Source organism: Anomaloglossus baeobatrachus, chromosome 1 (genome assembly GCF_048569485.1).
Source record: "Anomaloglossus baeobatrachus isolate aAnoBae1 chromosome 1, aAnoBae1.hap1, whole genome shotgun sequence".
Classification (NCBI taxonomy): domain Eukaryota; kingdom Metazoa; phylum Chordata; class Amphibia; order Anura; family Aromobatidae; genus Anomaloglossus; species Anomaloglossus baeobatrachus.
This window is the reverse complement of record NC_134353.1, coordinates 21,195,044-21,214,526: the sequence shown is the minus strand read 5'-3', so window position 1 is coordinate 21,214,526 and position 19,483 is coordinate 21,195,044.

Here is a 19,483-nt window from a genome sequence, read left to right as displayed (position 1 = left end):
GTCTATTTCAGTATAGCCCTTTGCCAGGGCAGCCAAAAATTGGGAGGCTCCACATTGTCCCTGGATAGAGACGTGCATGATGGCCTGTAAACATTAAGTGTCCATTTTAAGGAAGTGGGTGTATTATAGTATAGCCCTTAGGCAGGGCAGCCAAAAATTGGGAGGCTCCACGTTGTCCCTGGGTAGAGACGTGCATGAGGGCCTCAAAACATTAAGTGTCCATTTTAAGGAAGTGGGTGTATTATAGTATAGCCCTTAGGCAGGGCAGCCAAAAATTGGGAGGCTCCACGTTGTCCCTGGGTAGAGACGTGCATGAGGGCCTCAAAACATTAAGTGTCCATTTTAAGGAAGTGGGTGTATTATAGTATAGCTCTTAGGCAGGGCAGCCAAAAATTGGGAGGCTCCATGTTGTCCCTGGGTAGAGACGTGCATGAGGGCCTCAAAACATTGTTCCCATTGCAAAGGAGCGGGTCTCCTGTCGTTGTAATGTCCATTCTGCGAAAAAATTTACCACTGGGGGTATACCTGAAACAAAGGCCTAAGTATTGCAATTTGTAACGGTCATCATCATGGTGGCGCATGAGGAGAAGGAGGAGCAGTCCAGCGATTATCCAAAGTCCAGAAGTATGTACCCATGGGTGAGTGGAGGTACATGGCAAACTTTAAATTCCGCTCTCATTTGCTGGTGGTGTGGTGAAGTCTGGCCCAATCCAACCCTTGTTCATCTTGATCAGAGTCAGCCTGTCAGCATTTTCAGTTGACAGGCGGGTGCGTTTATCTGTAATGATTCCACCTGCGGCACTAAAAACACGCTCTGACAAAACGCTAGCAGCAGGGCAGGCCAGGACTTCCAAGGCGTAGAGAGCCAATTCATGCCACGTGTCCAGCTTGGATACCCAATAATTGTAAGGCACAGAGGAATGTCGGAGTACAGTTGTTCGATCTGCAAGGTACTCCTTCAGCATCTGGGCAAACTTAGGATTTCTTGTGGCACTACCCCGCACCTCAGGGGCTGTGGTACGTGAGGGGCTGAGAAAACTGTCCCACATCTTAAAGACTGTTCCCCTACCTCTGGCGGATTGGACTTGTGCCTCTCTTGGCTGTACGCCTCGGTTGTCCACTGATTCCTGACCTATGCCGCTAGCGTTTTGTGAGGGGAATGCTTTGCCTACTTCCGTGAGTATGGCCTTCCGGAACTGCTGCATTTTGGTTGACCTCTCCTCCACGGGAATAAGAGACAAAAAGTTCTCCTTGTAGCGTGGGTCTAACAGTGTTACCAACCAGTAATGATTGTCGGCCAAGATGTTCTTAACGCGAGGGTCACGAGACAGGCAGCTTACCATAAAGTCAGCCATGTGCGCCAGACTCTTAACAGCCAGGACTTCAGTAGCCTGACCAACAAGATGACTGAACATGCTGTCCTCCTCCTCCTCCTCCTCCTCCTCCTCATCTACCCTGTCCTCTGGCCAGCCACGCTGAACCGAGGATATGACTGGTGTGCATGTCATATCCTCAATTTGGCCGGAGAGTTGCTCCATGTCTTCATCCTCCTCCTCGTCATAGTCCTCCACTGCACGTTGTGATGAGACGAGGCTGGGCTGTGTGTTATCACCCACACCCACTACTGTTTCTTGCTGCAACTCATCGCGCTCCGCCTGCAATGCATCATGTTTGTTTTTCAGCAGAGACCGTTTTAGAAGGCAGAGTAGCGGTATGGTGACGCTAATAATGGCGTCATCACCACTCACCATCTTGGTGGAGTCCTCAAAGTTTTGGAGGATGGTACATAGGTCTGACATCCATCTCCACTCCTCAGGTGTTATGTGTGGAGTTTGACCCATTTCCCGACGGCTTAGGTGATGCAGGTACTCAACAACTGCCCTCTTCTGCTCACATATCCTGACCAACATGTGCAGAGTTGAATTCCAACGCGTGGGGACATCACACACCAGTCTGTGAGCCGGAAGATGCAAACGGCGCTGAAAGCCGGCAAGGCCGGCTGAAGCAGTAGGTGACTTTGGAAAATGTGCAGACAGGCGGCGAACTTTTACCAGCAGATCAGACAGCTCTGGGTATGACTTTATAAACCGCTGAACCACGAGGTTGAGCACATGGGCCACGCATGGAACATGTGTCAGCTGGCCTCGCCTCAAAGCCGCCACCAGGTTCCGGCCATTGTCACACACGACCTTTCCTGGCTTTAGGTTCAAAGGTGTGAGCCAGTGATCTGCCTGCTGTTTCAGAGCTGTCCACAGCTCTTCTGCATTGTGGGGTTTGTCACCTATGCAGATTAGCTTCAGCACAGCCTGTTGCCGCTTCGGCGAGGCAGTGCTGCAGTGCTTCCAGCTTGTGACTGGTGTGGAGGGCACAGTGGATGAGGATGCGCAGGAGGAGGAGGAGGCTGAAGAGCATGACATTCCGGAGCTGTAGAGTGTGGGTGAAACACTGACTGAGGTAGGGCCTGCAAACCTTGGTGTGGGAAGGACGTGTTCCGTCCCTCGCTCAGACTGGGTCCCAGCTTCCACAATATTAACCCAGTGTGCCGTCAACGAGATGTAGCGGCCTTGCCCACAAGCACTTGTCCACGTGTCTGTGGTTAGGTGGACCTTGGGTGAAACAGCGTTGTTCAGGGCACGTGTGATGTTTTGTGACACGTGGTTATGCAACGCGGGGACGGCACACCGGGAGAAATAGTGGCGGCTGGGGACCGAGTAACGTGGGACAGCTGCCGCCATCAGGTCACGGAATGCTTCTGTCTCCACCATCCTAAAAGGCAACATTTCCAGCGCAAGCAGTCGCGAAATGTTAGCATTTAGAACTGTGGCATGTGGGGTGTTGGCAGTGTATTTGCGCCTGCGTTCAAAGGTTTGCTGAATGGATAACTGAACGCTGCGCTGGGACAAGGACGTGCTTGATGATGGTGTTCTTTCTGCGTAGGCAACTGCAGGTGCAGGAGTGGAGGAGGCTTGTTCGCAGGCAGCATGGACAGAGGATTGGCTCGCATGCACAACCAGCGAAGACGTAGCAGTGACATCAGCAAGCACTGCTCCTCGACTCTGTTGTACTTCCCACAAAGTCAAGTGCTTGGCTGACATGTGCCTGATCATGCTGGTGGTGGTCAGGCTGCTAGTTTTGGTACCCCTGCTGATGCTGGCACGGCAGGTGTTGCAAATGGCCTTTTTTGAATCATCTGGATCCAACTTAAAAAACTGCCAGACTCGGGAAGACCTAACATTTGTACAGGCACCTTGTGTCGTCGTGTTGTTCCGGGGAACGGTTGCCTGACTTCTGCCTGGGGCCACCACCCTGCTTCTTACTGCCTGTTGTGATGCTACGCCTCCCTCCCCCTGTGCACTGCTGTCCTCGCTCTGCATATCCTCCTGCCAGGTTGGGTCAGTTACTGGATCATCCACCACGTCGTCTTCCTCTTCCGCACCCTGCTCCTCCTCCTGACTTGCTGACAATTGTGTCTCATCATCGTCCACCACTTGTTGAGACACGTTGCCAACTTCGTGAGAACGTGGCTGCTCAAATATTTGGCCATCTGTACAGACGATCTCCTCATGACCCACTTCAATATGAGCTGGCGAGAGGCCAGAATGTGTGAATGGAAACGTGAACAGCTCTTCCGAGTTTCCAAGTGTGGGATCATTAATGTCCGAGGAGGACGTGTACTCAGCCTGGTGGTAGGAAGGAGGATCAGGTTCAGAAATGTGCGGTGCAGTATCACGGCTACTGACACTTGACCGTGTGGAAGACAGAGTGTTTGTGGTGGTGCCAATCTGACTGGAAGCATTATCTGCTATCCAACTAACAACCTGTTGACACTGGTCTTGGTTCAAGAGCGGTGTACTGCTGCGGTCCCCAAGAATTTGGGACAGGACGTGCGAGCGACTAGATGTGGCCCTTTGTTGTGGCGAAATTAGAGCTTGCCCACGACCTCGGCCTCTGCCTGCACCACCATCACGTCCACTTCCTTGTTCCTTGCCAATGCCCTTGCGCATTTTGCAATGCTGTGCACTGCTGACGTGTATATTCACTACTTGTGCGTTATATCAAAGTTTGTGGAAATTGCACACAAGTGCACCTGTACGCTGCCACCAACAGGCACACACGTGCGGTTTTAAAAACCAAGCACGGACGCAATAAGAACCTAACAGGTTTTTTTGGGGAGCGACAATTACAGACAAGTCAGACACTATCTGGACTGTTTTACACTGTGTACACCAGCCCCAGATATGATGAAGGCTGGTATACGGTCACCACTACCCTGCCTGCCTGCCTGCCTGTATACTGGTACAATAGTCCTGACAAGGACTCTTTTGGTCACTAGCCTGTATTCAGACCTGGCTATACCCTGCCTGTATATAGCAACAATAGACCTGAGAAGGACTCTGCTACTGTACTCCGACCTGGCTATACCCTGCCTGCCTGTATACAAGTAGAATAGTCCTGAGAAGGACTTTTGGTCACACTGTTTGCAGCCCTGCAACTGAAAAAGCTATAAAGGGCCGCAAAGCTTCCCTGAATCAGCGACACTCTCCCTGCACTCACTGTCTGGATAGCTGTGAGCAGAGCACAGCGCGCCGGCCGATATAAAGGCTCGGTCACGCTGTGCAGGCCGGCCAATCACTGCAATTCCACAACTAACAGGGCTGTGGCATTGCAGTGGTCTGCCAGCCAATCCCTGCATGAGGGCTGGCTCTCAAAAGAGCGCCAACATGCAGAAATGAAGACCACGAGTACAGCACGAGTATCGCGAGATTACTCGGTCCCCGCCGAGCAGCCCGAATACAGCGATACTCGTGCGAGTACCGAGTAGTGACAAGCATGCTCGCTCATCACTACTCATCATCAAAGTACAACACAACTCCCCTCACAATTGAACGAAGTGTTTCTGCGGTGGCTCCTTGCTGTAACACACACCTTTAGCTTTTCCTTCTGTTCATAGACAGCATCTCCAAGTCCACACCCGAAGAGCAATTTGATATTGCTATAGTGAACAAACAAAGGCAGATCCAAAATAACAGCAGCCCCTTGTGTGTAGTCTGCAACAATGCATGCAATGGCAAATAAGCATGTTGCATTGACAGTGGCTAAAGCTGAGCAATACACCTTCACGTTATCAATTCATATCCATGTGACACTTCATGGAGGAAATACTCAAAGGTGTGAGTTTTTGTCTTCTACTTACAGATTGTTGACAAATCTTACAGATTCCATGACTTGGGTGATCCTTTGCGATGTCCAAAAATTCACAGGCTAGGCAAGGCTTACAGCCCATGCGACCTGCATAGCCAACATGACTTCTGCTCAGAGTCAAAGTTGTGGTCCAGGATTCAGTTGTTGACGTGCTTCCAGTACTTTGTCTCTGGCCAGGAAGACGCAACGTAACCTCGTCGTCAGTAGCATCCTCCTCCACCTCCTCTGCTGACCTCATCGACTGGCTGACTTTGGTTTGACAGTAAGTGTGGTCTCCAACCTCATCAGTAACCCTGTGTGTTTTCATTCCCCTCGTCCTGAATCCTCCGAGACAACCTCTTCCTGCCCTGACCGAATAGTAAAGTTGTCATTCCAATCAGGTATCTGTGCTCCTCATCATGTTCCCCATTGTCTCCACCAGGAGGATTTACTTTTTGGAAATGAGGGTGTAGATTAGGCTCAGCACCTTCTTCATCGGGGCCTGGATCCCACTCACAAAGCTTCTGGCCATCTGCACAGATCATTTCCCTTGTCTCATGGAACTCGCTACCTCAACACGTCAGATTATCTGCTACACCCGCAAGCTTCAAACTGAATCTGAAAACTCATCTGTTCAGAAATGACTATAACCTTCAATGACACCACCACCATACGTACTTGACGCTCAACCTACACCACTCCTACTGTCTCCTCCCAAACATCCTTTAGAATGTAATCCCGCAAGGGCAGGACCCTCTTCCCTCTGTACCAGTCTGTCTATAGTTACTTGTATATGTATTCTGTATGTAACCCCCTTCTCATGAACAGCACCATGGAATCAATAGTATTAAAAATAATAATAACTTCCTTGTCTGTACTCATTGCAGCTTTGGAGCAGACCTCTGATTCCCAGGCTATAGTGCGACTGAACAGCTATGCAAACTCAACCATCTCTGTTACCCCATACTCAGAAGGGCTGGTGGAAACTTGAGAGCTGTTAGGAAGCAAGTGCGATTGGATTGACACCACAGAGGAATGGAGTATTTTGGATCTTGAAATTGGGGTGGAGGAGAGGCCACTTTATGGAGCACTTGAGATCCATTGAAGCAGCTGCTGTTTTGGCCTCATCTACATTTGTTAGCGATGGTTGTGTCCGTGAAAAAAAGGATCATATCAGATTATCCATGGGAAGAAGTACACCTGTTCTTTTGGATGGTATTTGTTGTTACAAAACCTGTAACTTGAAGCCTGCTGCGGTTTCATTTGCGCCCAGGCGTCAGCTGCCATTTAGGGCTGTGCCTTGGGTTGTCCAGCTGGCTACTTTCTCCTCCACGTCTAAGTGTAGAGAGGCAGCTAGTGCGCATGCGTGTGCCGATTTACCCCAGCCGCAGCCTAACTACAGTGTTTCGCCTAGTGAGTATGCTCTGCCTGACTGTGCCATTGCTGAGGCTAAGTCTTCATTTCGGGATACAGCGCATGCTCCCACATTTAGTGTGAAAAGCCTCTTTGCACAGGTACTTGCATTTCGTGCCGGGTCTAAGTCCTGTTTTGTGCCTAGACACCATGCTAAAGCTGATAGTCTTTTTTCAGAGACTGTATTTCATGCTACTGAGCATGCTCAGGCACTTACTGCATCAGAGACTAGGTCCGGTAATGAACTCTTTGGCCCTGCCCCTGATATGGGGGTCCCATATAGACCACAGGGCATCAGGTGTCCTGACGATGTGGCCAGGCCACTCCCAAATGGCTTGCAGAGGCCCGCCCCTTTGACTTGTCACCGCATTATTGATGGTGAGATGATGACTGGTGAGGTGTTTGGGTCATAGCAGCCATGAGGTCATCATTGCAGTTGCGGTTCCAAATAGGACGCTAGTTATGCCACTCATGACGTGTCACTCTGCTTTTGTCTCCAGGAGGTGCATTGTGGTTCACCCTGGTTTGTGGCGGACCCAGGTTATAAAAGGGGCTGGAGACAACAAGGAGGTGCGCAGTCTTCTATTATGCTCCGAAAGAGCACAACTCCATGTGTTGAACCCATTGCGGCTTTAGGACAGAGGTAAGCAGGGATAGGGTGTCGATGCAGGCCACCACCACAGTTGGTAACGCAGAACAGTTAAGACCAGCTCCTGTCCTACAAGTTCTGCTTGTGCAGCCCAGTGGCATTAACAGGCCTGCTGCTGCTGATGCGCCTGCTGTCCACAGGTGTGGCCCCAATGCACACGGTCAGTGTACTCAATGGCCCCTGTGTTGTTAACAGGGAGTTCCTGGGCTTGGTGGGCATGTGGACCCTGTGACGCTAACAGGGCTCCCAGTCTCCAGATCCGAATGGCATCTAACTCGGTTCAGGCTACTATTAGTTTCATAGCCACACAGCTCTGTATCCTCCACCTAACCTTCCAGTTGCCAACCTCTCCTTTTCCATCTGGGAGCACGGTGGACACTGACTGCTGATGGGGATATATGCCTCTTTCTTTTCTTATTAATTTTCGTTATATAGCGGTAACATAGTATATACCACCTTATCCAAATCTGCCAGTCCCACTGTAACAGATGGTGTTTCTTCAGCAAATGTTACTGTTGCTTAACCACCAAATCCACGGACCAAAACTTTTTTCCCCTTTCCAACACACCTGTTCCCCTTTTCACCAGCATCTGTCCTTTTTCAACTCATTTTGGTATATGACCAAAAGTGCAACTCTGCAAAGACACCGTACTCAACGCCATCTCAGCACAGCAGCCAGCCCTCGGTCCCTCAGATGTGGACAAGTAAGACCATTTCCTCCTATCCATGACAAAGCGTTGAGATTCACTCTGTGCAGCACTGGTGTTTACTGGAAAAGCAGATCTAAGATTGCGTACCACCTTCTGCACATACTCCTGTATACGTGCGTCCCTTTCTATGGCAGGAATTATTTCACCAAATTTTGTCTTGCACCGGGGATCTAACAGTGTGGCAACCCAGTAGTCAGGATTACTTTGAATTCGTACAATCCGAGGGTCATGTTGTAGGTAGTGCAGCAAGAAGGCGCTCATGTGTCTTGTGCATCCAGGAGGATCAAGTCCTTGGTGTGTTGGTGGCAGAGAGGTGAGAATCGTGCCTCCTTCCTCTGCCCTCTCCCCACAACCTCGCACAACCGAAATGTGAGCAAGCTCTCACTCATCTGCTGAGTCTTCCATGCCCATCGCCAGTTCGTCCTCCATTTCTTCATGGGCTCCTGCACCTTCCTCAACACTTTTTGCTGATACTATGCGCCCTTGTTAATCCCTCTCCCTCACCATGACTGCCGCCTAGGTGCCGCTGACCATCTGGACCTCGTAGATCTTGTTATCCCTTCCGCATATGACTCCTCCTGTACTTCCTCCCCTTCCTCTTGTCCCAACACCTGACTCCGAATAATAATTACAGTGTGCTCCATCATGTAGATGACCAGAATTGTCACGCTGAGAATGGCATTGCCAGTGCTAAACATCTTCGTTGACATTTGTAAACAGTGTAGAAGGGTGCATAGGTCCTTGATCTGACACCACTCCAGCAGCGTGATCTGCACCACCTCTGGATCAAGTTATCCCAGGCTATATGTCATAACGTATTGCAGCAGGGTTCGGCGGTGCTGCCACAAACGCTGCAACATGTGCAGATTCAAATTCCTGCGTGTCGGCACATCGCATTTTAGGCGTTTAACCACCAGACCTAAAGACTTCTGTAGCGACGAAAGTTGTTGAGCTGCTGTGTGCACACGATGGAAGTCAGCACATAGCAGCGTGCCCGCTGCACAAGGCCATGTAGGCCGGGATGGTGTTTTAAAAATTGCTGGAGAATTAGGTTCAACACGTGAGCCATACAAGGCACGTGTGTCACATTGCCCTGACGATGGCCCGCAGCCAGGTTTGCATCATTGCCGCACACGGCTGTTAAGTCACCAATGGAGTCCGCTCCGTCAATTTGTACTCCGGTCGCCAGGTGACAACGTGTTCCTTTCATGCATAGTGCTGATGATGGGAGAGGAGTCGATGCCAGCGGCGCAGGTGGACGCAGGTTATGCTCACCCACTGGGCTGCGTTACCTTGACAGATGCAGAATCTCTGGCTGAATGTAGCTGGTGGGTATCTCACAGATGAAGTACCATCATTCAGCTACAACCAATGGGAAGACACCACACCCTTTTTTATGCCCATCCTGTCTGCAGACCACTGCCAGACATAGCTATGAACCTCTGGTTACTTTTACCCCCAGTTCAGTTTTGTTACGTCCGGGTGGTGGAAACACTGGACCGTACACCGGGTTCCCTTGGTGAGGCAGCCAGGCCGGTCACCCCGCCAGAGGGTCTTGATGCACGGCAGCCGAAGCACTATGGTAGCAAGACAGTCCGTAGGAGGGCTGGAAGGTAGATGTCGCTGAGAATACGAAGTTCTAGACGGTAGTCCGGGTGACGAGGCTCAGGGTCTGAGGCCGAGTTGGAGGATCAAGCAGAATCCGGAACCTGCTGAGCGAGGGGACGGGTCACCAAACGGAGCCAGGGACAGGAGACTGGCAGAGCTGCAGAGGTGGTGGAACGTCCGCCGAAGTCACCATCAGTAGCACTGGTACGGACGTGGTCAGGACCGGCTGGCGTGGCAGGACAGGCTCTGCGAGACAGACAGGGTTTAGTACTGGACACAGCAATACGGGGACCTGAACTCCTAGCTTACTAAACACGTAGAACAGGCCCCGCCCACCAGGAAAGAGAATCCTAATATACCCTGTACCTGTCTGTGCAATTTCCTGTTTCTAGGTGCTGGCCCTTTAAGAGAGGGTCAATGATCGCGCGCGCGCCCCAATGCGCATACGCGAGGCCCGTGTGCCAAAAGCCAGTCCAGGGAGCGGTGCAGAGGAAGCAGGAGTGCCCGGCTGTGTGTCCCACGTCGCAGAGGAGCGCCGGGAGCGGGGAGCAGGACACATGGAGGGTGCAGGCAAGGAAGAGGAGGCCGGGACCGGGGTGGTGAGCAGGGGACGCCGCCGGGAACCGGGGAGTGGGCCACGGGGACCGGAGTGCAGGGCATGGGCACCGGGGAGCGTGACAAGTTTTATGATTTTGTGTGCTTGTTACCTGACTACTTTTCCTGCTTGCTGTTTATGTACCTTGTTGGCCGATCCGCATTTCACCTCTGCTTGTTTTCTGATTAAGTCCTGGCCGTCCCATTCTGTTCCTGTTCCTCAATTAATGTTTTGACCCTGCCTGACTACTATTCTCTGGAACTGCAGCCTTCCACAGGTATTGATCACCTTGGGCCCTGTGTAATTCCTAATCCCTGTATAGGGGTTAAAGGGTTTCAGGGTTCTAGGGGTCCTGCTTGGTGAGTGGCTTCCCTCTAGCCTATCATTTACAGCCCATCTGAGTGTGTGGATCAAGGAAGGCGTTACACCGTGCTCTCTGCAGAAGGCCTTGTGGGCCAGGATAGTGCTTTAAAAATTGCTGGACAACCAGGTTCAACATGTGAGCCACACAAGGCACGTGTGTCACATTGTCACAGCGAAGGGCCGCACCCATGTTTGCATCATTGTGGCACCCGGCCTTCCCTGGCTGCTGGTTGAGTGGAGACAACCATTGATGAAACTCGGTTTCCAGAGCTAACCGTCCACAACTTCTCAGCGGTGTGATTCACATTTCCCATACATTTCAAAGTAAACCTTTGACCGCCTGATGGCATTGAGCTCTGCTGCCAGCATAGTAAGGAGGTGTGTGGTATTCCTTGTGCGCAGTTACAAGGAAGGGTGCCCTGACCACACAGGGTTTGGGCCAAGGTGGAGGACCCACATGAGGTTGAAGAGGCAGAAGCAGTGTATTAACTTCTACATACAGAAGAAGGATTGACACAAATCGTGGGGACGGCAAGAGTTGTACAGCAGACCCTTCTCCATCTCTCCCCACAGTAACACATTGCCCAGTCAGCGACATGTAACGCCCCTGTCCATGCTTACTGGGCCAATTATCTGTGGTGAAATGCACCCTGTCACACAGAGTTTCTCAAGGAATCAGTGATGTTTAGTGCGACATGCTGGTGTAGCACGTGCACGCCTTTGTTGGAGAAGGAGTGGCGCATGGGCATCGGCTCTTGGGGCACTGCGATGGGCATAAGGTCTCGAAAATCCTCAGTTAAAAAGGTTGGAAAGGCAGCATTTTGGTAGCCAACAGTTTCCAGATGCTGAAAGTCAACCTCTAAGCCATGTCATGCCCTTCTAAAAGCATGTAAAACACAGCAAGGGGACTCCAACCACAGTCTCCCTTGTTTCCAAAAATTGGGCCACACACACCCCACTTGACTGGCATCAGTTGTCCCCCATTTTCAAGCTTACAAAGATGCTTTGCATGTAGCACTATCAAAAATACGCATGCCTTTCGCCTCCCCTGGATGACCCAGGGGAAGAAAAGTCCCCTGAGAGCCATGACTTGTTCATCTTGGTCCTTTTAGAAACACAGCGAGGGGACTCCAACCACAGTCTCCCTCGTTGCCACTAATTGGACCACACACACCCCACTTGACTGGCATCAGTTGACCCCCCTTTTGAAAATGAAAAAGATGCTTTGCATGAAGCACTCTCAAAAATACGCGTGCCTTTCCCGTCCCCTGGATGACCCAGGGGAAGAAAAGTCCTCTGAGAGCCATGACTTGTTCATCTTGGTCCTTTTAGAAACACAGTGAGGGGACTCCAACCACAGTCTCCCTCTTTGCCACTAATTGGGCCACACACACCCCACTTGACTGGCATCAGTTGACCCCCCTTTTGAAAATAAAAAAGATGCTTTGCATGAAGCACTCTCAAAAATACGCGTGCCTTTCCCATCCCCTGGATGACCCAGGGGAAGAAAAGTCCTCTGAGAGCCATGACTTGTTCATCTTGGTCCTTTTAGAAACACAGCGAGGGGACTCCAACCACAGTCTCCCTCGTTGCCACTAATTGGGCCACACACACCCCACTTGACTGGCATCAGTTGACCCCCCTTTTCAAAATGAAAAAGATGCTTTGCATGAAGCACTCTCAAAAATACGCGTGCCTTTCCCGTTTCATGGATGACCCAGGGGAAGAAAAGTCCTCTGAGAGCCATGACTTGTTCATCTTGGTACTTTTAGAAACACAGCGAGGGGACTCCAACCACAGTCTCCCTCGTTGCCACTATTGGGCCACACACACCTCACTTGACTGGCATCAGTTGACCCCCCTTTTGAAAATGAAAAAGATGCTTTGCATGAAGCACTCTCAAAAATACGCGTGCCTTTCCCGTCCCCTGGATAACCCAGGGGAAGAAAAGTCCTCTGAGAGCCATGACTTGTTCATCTTGGTCCTTTTAGAAACACAGCGAGGGGACTCCAACCACAGTCTCCCTCGTTGCCACTAATTGGGCCACACACACCCCACTTGACTGGCATCAGTTGACCCCCCTTTTGAAAATGAAAAAGATGCTTTGCATGAAGCACTCTCAAAAATACGCGTGCCTTTCCCGTCCCCTGGATGACCCAGGGGAAGAAAAGTCCTCTGAGAGCCATGACTTGTTCATCTTGGTCCTTTTAGAAACACAGCGAGGGGACTCCAACCACAGTCTCCCTCGTTGCCACTAATTGGGCAACACACACCCCACGTGACTGGTATCAGTTGACCCCCCTTTTGAAAATGAAAAAGATGCTTTGCATGAAGCACTCTCAAAAATACACGTGCCTTTCCCGTCCCCTGGATGACCCAGGGGAAGAAAAGTCCTCTGAGAGCCATGACTTGTTCATCTTGGTCCTTTTAGAAACACAGCGAGGGGACTCCAACCACAGTCTCCCTTGTTGCCACTAATTGGGCCACACACACCCCACTTGACTGGTATCAGTTGACCCCACTTTTCAAAATGAAAAAGATGCTTTGCATGAAGCACTTTCAAAAATGCGCGTGCCTTTCCCGTACCCTGGATGCTCCAGGGGAAGAAAAGTCCTCTGAGAGCCATGACTTGTTCATCTTGGTCCTTTTAGAAACACAGCAAGGGGACTCCAACCACAGTCTCCCTCGTTGCCACTAATTGGGCCACACACACCCCACTTGACTGGCATCAGTTGACCCCCCTTTTCAAAATGAAAAAGATGCTTTGCATGAAGCACTCTCAAAAATACGCATGCCTTTCCCGTTTCATGGATGACCCAGGGGAAGAAAAGTCCTCTGAGAGCCATGACTTGTTCATCTTGGTCCTTTTAGAAACACAGCGAGGGGACTCCAACCACAGTCTCCCTCGTTGCCACTAATTGGGCCACACACACCCCACTTGACTGGCATCAGTTGACCCCCCTTTTGAAAATGAAAAAGATGCTTTGCATGAAGCACTCTCAAAAATACGCGTGCCTTTCCCGTTTCATGGATGACCCAGGGGAAGAAAAGTCCTCTGAGAGCCATGACTTGTTCATCTTGGTCCTTTTAGAAACACAGCGAGGGGACTCCAACCACAGTCTCCCTTGTTGCCACTAATTGGGCCACACACACCCCACTTGACTGGTATCAGTTGACCCCACTTTTCAAAATGAAAAAGATGCTTTGCATGAAGCACTTTCAAAAATGCGCGTGCCTTTCCCGTACCCTGGATGACCCAGGGGAAGAAAAGTCCTCTGAGAGCCATGACTTGTTCATCTTGGTCCTTTTAGAAACACAGCAAAGGGACTCCAACGACAGTCTCCCTCGTTGCCACTAATTGGGCCACACACACCCCACTTGACTGGCATCAGTTGACCCCCCTTTTCAAAATGAAAAAGATGCTTTGCATGAAGCACTCTCAAAAATACGCGTGCCTTTCCCGTTTCATGGATAACCCAGGGGAAGAAAAGTCCTCTGAGAGCAATGACTTGTTCATCTTGGTCCTTTTAGAAACACAGCGAGGGGACTCCAACCACAGTCTCCCTCGTTGCCACTAATTGGGCCACACACACCCCACTTGACTGGCATCAGTTGACCCCCCTTTTCAAAATGAAAAAGATGCTTTGCATGAAGCACTCTCAAAAATACGCGTGCCTTTCCCGTCCCCTGGATGACCCAGGGGAAGAAAAGTCCTCTGAGAGCCATGACTTGTTCATCTTGGTCCTTTTAGAAACACAGCGAGGGGACTCCAACCACAGTCTCCCTTGTTGCCACTATTTGGGCCACACACACCCCACTTGACTGGCATCAGTTGACCCCACTTTTCAAAATGAAAAAGATGCTTTGCATGAAGCACTTTCAAAAATGCGCATGCCTTTCCCGTACCCTGGGTGACCCAGGGGAAGAAAAGTCCTCTGAGAGCCATGACTTGTTCATCTTGGTCCTTTTAGAAACACAGCGAGGGGACTCCAACCACAGTCTCCCTCTTTGCCACTAATTGGGCCACACACACCCCACTTGACTGGCATCAGTTGACCCCCCTTTTGAAAATGAAAAAGATGCTTTGCATGAAGCACTCTCAAAAATACGCGTGCCTTTCCCGTTTCATGGATGACCCAGGGGAAGAAAAGTCCTCTGAGAGAAATGACTTGTTCATCTTGGTCCTTTTTATAAACACAGCGAGGGGACTCCAACCACAGTCTCCCTCGTTGCCACTAATTGGGCCACACACACCCCACTTGACTGGCATCAGTTGACCCCCCTTTTCAAAAAGAAAAAGATGCTTTGCATGAAGCACTCTCAAAAATACGCGTGCCTTTCCCGTCCCCTGGGTGACCCAGGGGAAGAAAAGTCCTCTGAGAGCCATGACTTGTTCATCTTGGTCCTTTTCGAAACACAGCCAGGGGACTCCAACCACAGTCTCCCTCGTTGCCACTAATTGGGCCACACACACCCCACTTGACTGGCATCAGTTGACCCCCCTTTTCAAAATGAAAAAGATGCTTTGCATGAAGCACTCTCAAAAATACGCGTGCCTTTCCCGTCCCCTGGATGACCCAGGGGAAGAAAAGTCCTCTGAGAGCCATGACTTGTTCATCTTGGTCCTTTTAGAAACACAGCGAGGGGACTCCAACCACAGTCTCCCTCGTTGCCACTAATTGGGCAACACACACCCCACTTGACTGGTATCAGTTGACCCCCCTTTTGAAAATGAAAAAGATGCTTTGCATGAAGCACTCTCAAAAATACACGTGCCTTTCCCGTCCCCTGGATGACCCAGGGGAAGAAAAGTCCTCTGAGAGCCATGACTTGTTCATCTTGGTCCTTTTAGAAACACAGCGAGGGGACTCCAACCACAGTCTCCCTCGTTGCCACTAATTGGGCCACACACACCCCACTTGACTGGCATCAGTTGACTCCACTTTTCAAAATGAAAAAGATGCTTTGCATGAAGCACTTTCAAAAATGCGCGTGCCTTTCCCGTACCCTGGATGACCCAGGGGAAGAAAAGTCCTCTGAGAGCCATGACTTGTTCATCTTGGTCCTTTTAGAAACACAGTAAGGGGACTCCAACCACAGTCTCCCTCGTTGCCACTAATTGGGCCACACACACCCCACTTGACTGGCATCAGTTGACCCCCCTTTTGAAAATGAAAAAGATGCTTTGCATGAAGCACTCTCAAAAATACGCGTGCCTTTCCCGTACCCTGGATGACCCAGGGGAAGAAAAGTCCTCTGAGAGCCATGACTTGTTCATCTTGGTCCTTTTAGAAACACAGCGAGGGGACTCCAACCACAGTCTCCCTCGTTGCCACTAATTGGGCCACACACACCCCACTTGACTGGCATCAGTTGACCCCCCTTTTCAAAATGAAAAAGATGCTTTGCATGAAGCACTCTCAAAAATACGCGTGCCTTTCCCGTCCCCTGGATGACCCAGGGGAAGAAAAGTCCTCTGAGAGCCATGACTTGTTCATCTTGGTCCTTTTAGAAACACAGCGAGGGGACTCCAACCACAGTCTCCCTTGTTGCCACTAATTGGGCCACACACACCCCACTTGACTGGCATCAGTTGACCCCACTTTTCAAAATGAAAAAGATGCTTTGCATGAAGCACTTTCAAAAATGCTCGTGCCTTTCCCATCCCCTGGATGACCCAGGGGAAGAAAAGTCCTCTGAGAGCCATGACTTGTTCATCTTGGTCCTTTTAGAAACACAGCGAGGGGACTCCAACCACAGTCTCCCTCGTTGCCACTAATTGGGCAACACACACCCCACTTGACTGGTATCAGTTGACCCCCCTTTTGAAAATGAAAAAGATGCTTTGCATGAAGCACTCTCAAAAATACACGTGCCTTTCCCGTCCCCTGGATGACCCAGGGGAAGAAAAGTCCTCTGAGAGCCATGACTTGTTCATCTTGGTCCTTTTAGAAACACAGCGAGGGGACTCCAACCACAGTCTCCCTAGTTGCCACTAATTGGGCCACACACACCCCACTTGACTGGCATCAGTTGACCCCCCTTTTCAAAATGAAAAAGATGCTTTGTATGAAGCACTCTCAAAAATACGCGTGCCTTTCCCGTCCCCTGGATGACCCAGGGGAAGAAAAGTCCTCTGAGAGCCATGACTTGTTCATCTTGGTCCTTTTAGAAACACAGCCAGGGGACTCCAACCACAGTCTCCCTCGTTGCCACTAATTGGGCCACACACACCCCACTTGACTGGCATCAGTTGACCCCCCCTTTTCAAAATGAAAAAGATGCTTTGCATGAAGCACTCTCAAAAATACGCGTGCCTTTCCCGTCCCCTGGATGACCCAGGGGAAGAAAAGTCCTCTGAGAGCCATGACTTGTTCATCTTGGTCCTTTTAGAAACACAGCGAGGGGACTCCAACCACAGTCTCCCTCGTTGCCACTAATTGGGCAACACACACCCCACTTGACTGGTATCAGTTGACCCCCCTTTTGAAAATGAAAAAGATGCTTTGCATGAAGCACTCTCAAAAATACACGTGCCTTTCCCGTCCCCTGGATGACCCAGGGGAAGAAAAGTCCTCTGAGAGCCATGACTTGTTCATCTTGGTCCTTTTAGAAACACAGCGAGGGGACTCCAACCACAGTCTCCCTCGTTGCCACTAATTGGGCCACACACACCCCACTTGACTGGCATCAGTTGACTCCACTTTTCAAAATGAAAAAGATGCTTTGCATGAAGCACTTTCAAAAATGCGCGTGCCTTTCCCGTACCCTGGATGACCCAGGGGAAGAAAAGTCCTCTGAGAGCCATGACTTGTTCATCTTGGTCCTTTTAGAAACACAGTAAGGGGACTCCAACCACAGTCTCCCTCGTTGCCACTAATTGGGCCACACACACCCCACTTGACTGGCATCAGTTGACCCCCCTTTTCAAAATGAAAAAGATGCTTTGCATGAAGCACTCTCAAAAATACGCGTGCCTTTCCCGTTTCATGGATGACCCAGGGGAAGAAAAGTCCTCTGAGAGCCATGAATTGTTCATCTTGGTCCTTTTAGAAACACAGCGAGGGGACTCCAACCACAGTCTCCCTCGTTGCCACTAATTGGGCCACACACACCCCACTTGACTGGCATCAGTTGACCCCCCTTTTCAAAATGAAAAAGATGCTTTGCATGAAGCACTCTCAAAAATACGCGTGCCTTTCCCGTCCCCTGGATGACCCAGGGGAAGAAAAGTCCTCTGAGAGCCATGACTTGTTCATCTTGGTCCTTTTAGAAACACAGCGAGGGGACTCCAACCACAGTCTCCCTCGTTGCCACTAATTGGGCCACACACACCCCACTTGACTGGCATCAGTTGACCCCCCTTTTCAAAATGAAAAAGATGCTTTGCATGAAGCACTCTCAAAAATACGCGTGCCTTTCCCGTCCCCTGGATGACCCAGGGGAAGAAAAGTCCTCTGAGAGCCATGACTTGTTCATCATGGTCCTTTTAGAAACACAGTGAGGGGACTCCAACCACAGTCTCCCTTGTTGCCACTAATTGGGCCACACACACCCCACTTGACTGGCATCAGTTGACCCCACTTTTCAAAATGAAAAAGATGCTTTGCATGAAGCACTTTCAAAAATGCTCGTGCCTTTCCCATCCCCTGGATGACCCAGGGGAAGAAAAGTCCTCTGAGAGCCATGACTTGTTCATCTTGGTCCTTTTAGAAACACAGCGAGGGGACTCCAACCACAGTCTCCCTCGTTGCCACTAATTGGGCAACACACACCCCACTTGACTGGTATCAGTTGACCCCCCTTTTGAAAATGAAAAAGATGCTTTGCATGAAGCACTCTCAAAAATACACGTGCCTTTCCCGTCCCCTGGATGACCCAGGGGAAGAAAAGTCCTCTGAGAGCCATGACTTGTTCATCTTGGTCCTTTTAGAAACACAGCGAGGGGACTCCAACCACAGTCTCCCTAGTTGCCACTAATTGGGCCACACACACCCCACTTGACTGGCATCAGTTGACCCCCCTTTTCAAAATGAAAAAGATGCTTTGTATGAAGCACTCTCAAAAATACGCGTGCCTTTCCCGTCCCCTGGATGACCCAGGGGAAGAAAAGTCCTCTGAGAGCCATGACTTGTTCATCTTGGTCCTTTTAGAAACACAGCGAGGGGACTCCAACCACAGTCTCCCTTGTTGCCACTAATTGGGCCACACACACCCCACTTGACTGGTATCAGTTGACCCCACTTTTAAAAATGAAAAAGATGCTTTGCATGAAGCACTTTCAAAAATGCGCGTGCCTTTCCCGTACCCTGGATGACCCAGGGGAAGAAAAGTCCTCTGAGAGCCATGACTTGTTCATCTTGGTCCTTTTAGAAACACAGCAAGGGGACTCCAACCACAGTCTCCCTCGTTGCCACTAATTGGGCCACACACACCCCACTTGACTGGCATCAGTTGACCCCCCTTTTCAAAATGAAAAAGATGCTTTGCATGAAGCACTCTCAAAAATACGCGTGCCTTTCCCGTTTCATGGATGACCCAGGGGAAGAAAAGTCCTCTGAGAGCCATGACTTGTTCATCTTGGTCCTTTTAGAAACACAGCGAGGGGACTCCAACCACAGTCTCCCTCGTTGCCACTAATTGGGCCACACACACCCCACTTGACTGGCATCAGTTGACCCCCCTTTTCAAAATGAAAAAGATGCTTTGCATGAAGCACTCTCAAAAATACGCGTGCCTTTCCCGTCCCCTGGATGACCCAGGGGAAGAAAAGTCCTCTGAGAGCCATGACTTGTTCATCTTGGTCCTTTTAGAAACACAGCAAGGGGACTCCAACCACAGTCTCCCTCATTGCCACTAATTGGGCCACACACACCCCACTTGACTGGCATCAGTTGACCCCCCTTTTCAAAATGAAAAAGATGCTTTGCATGAAGCACGCTCAAAAATACGCGTGCCTTTCCC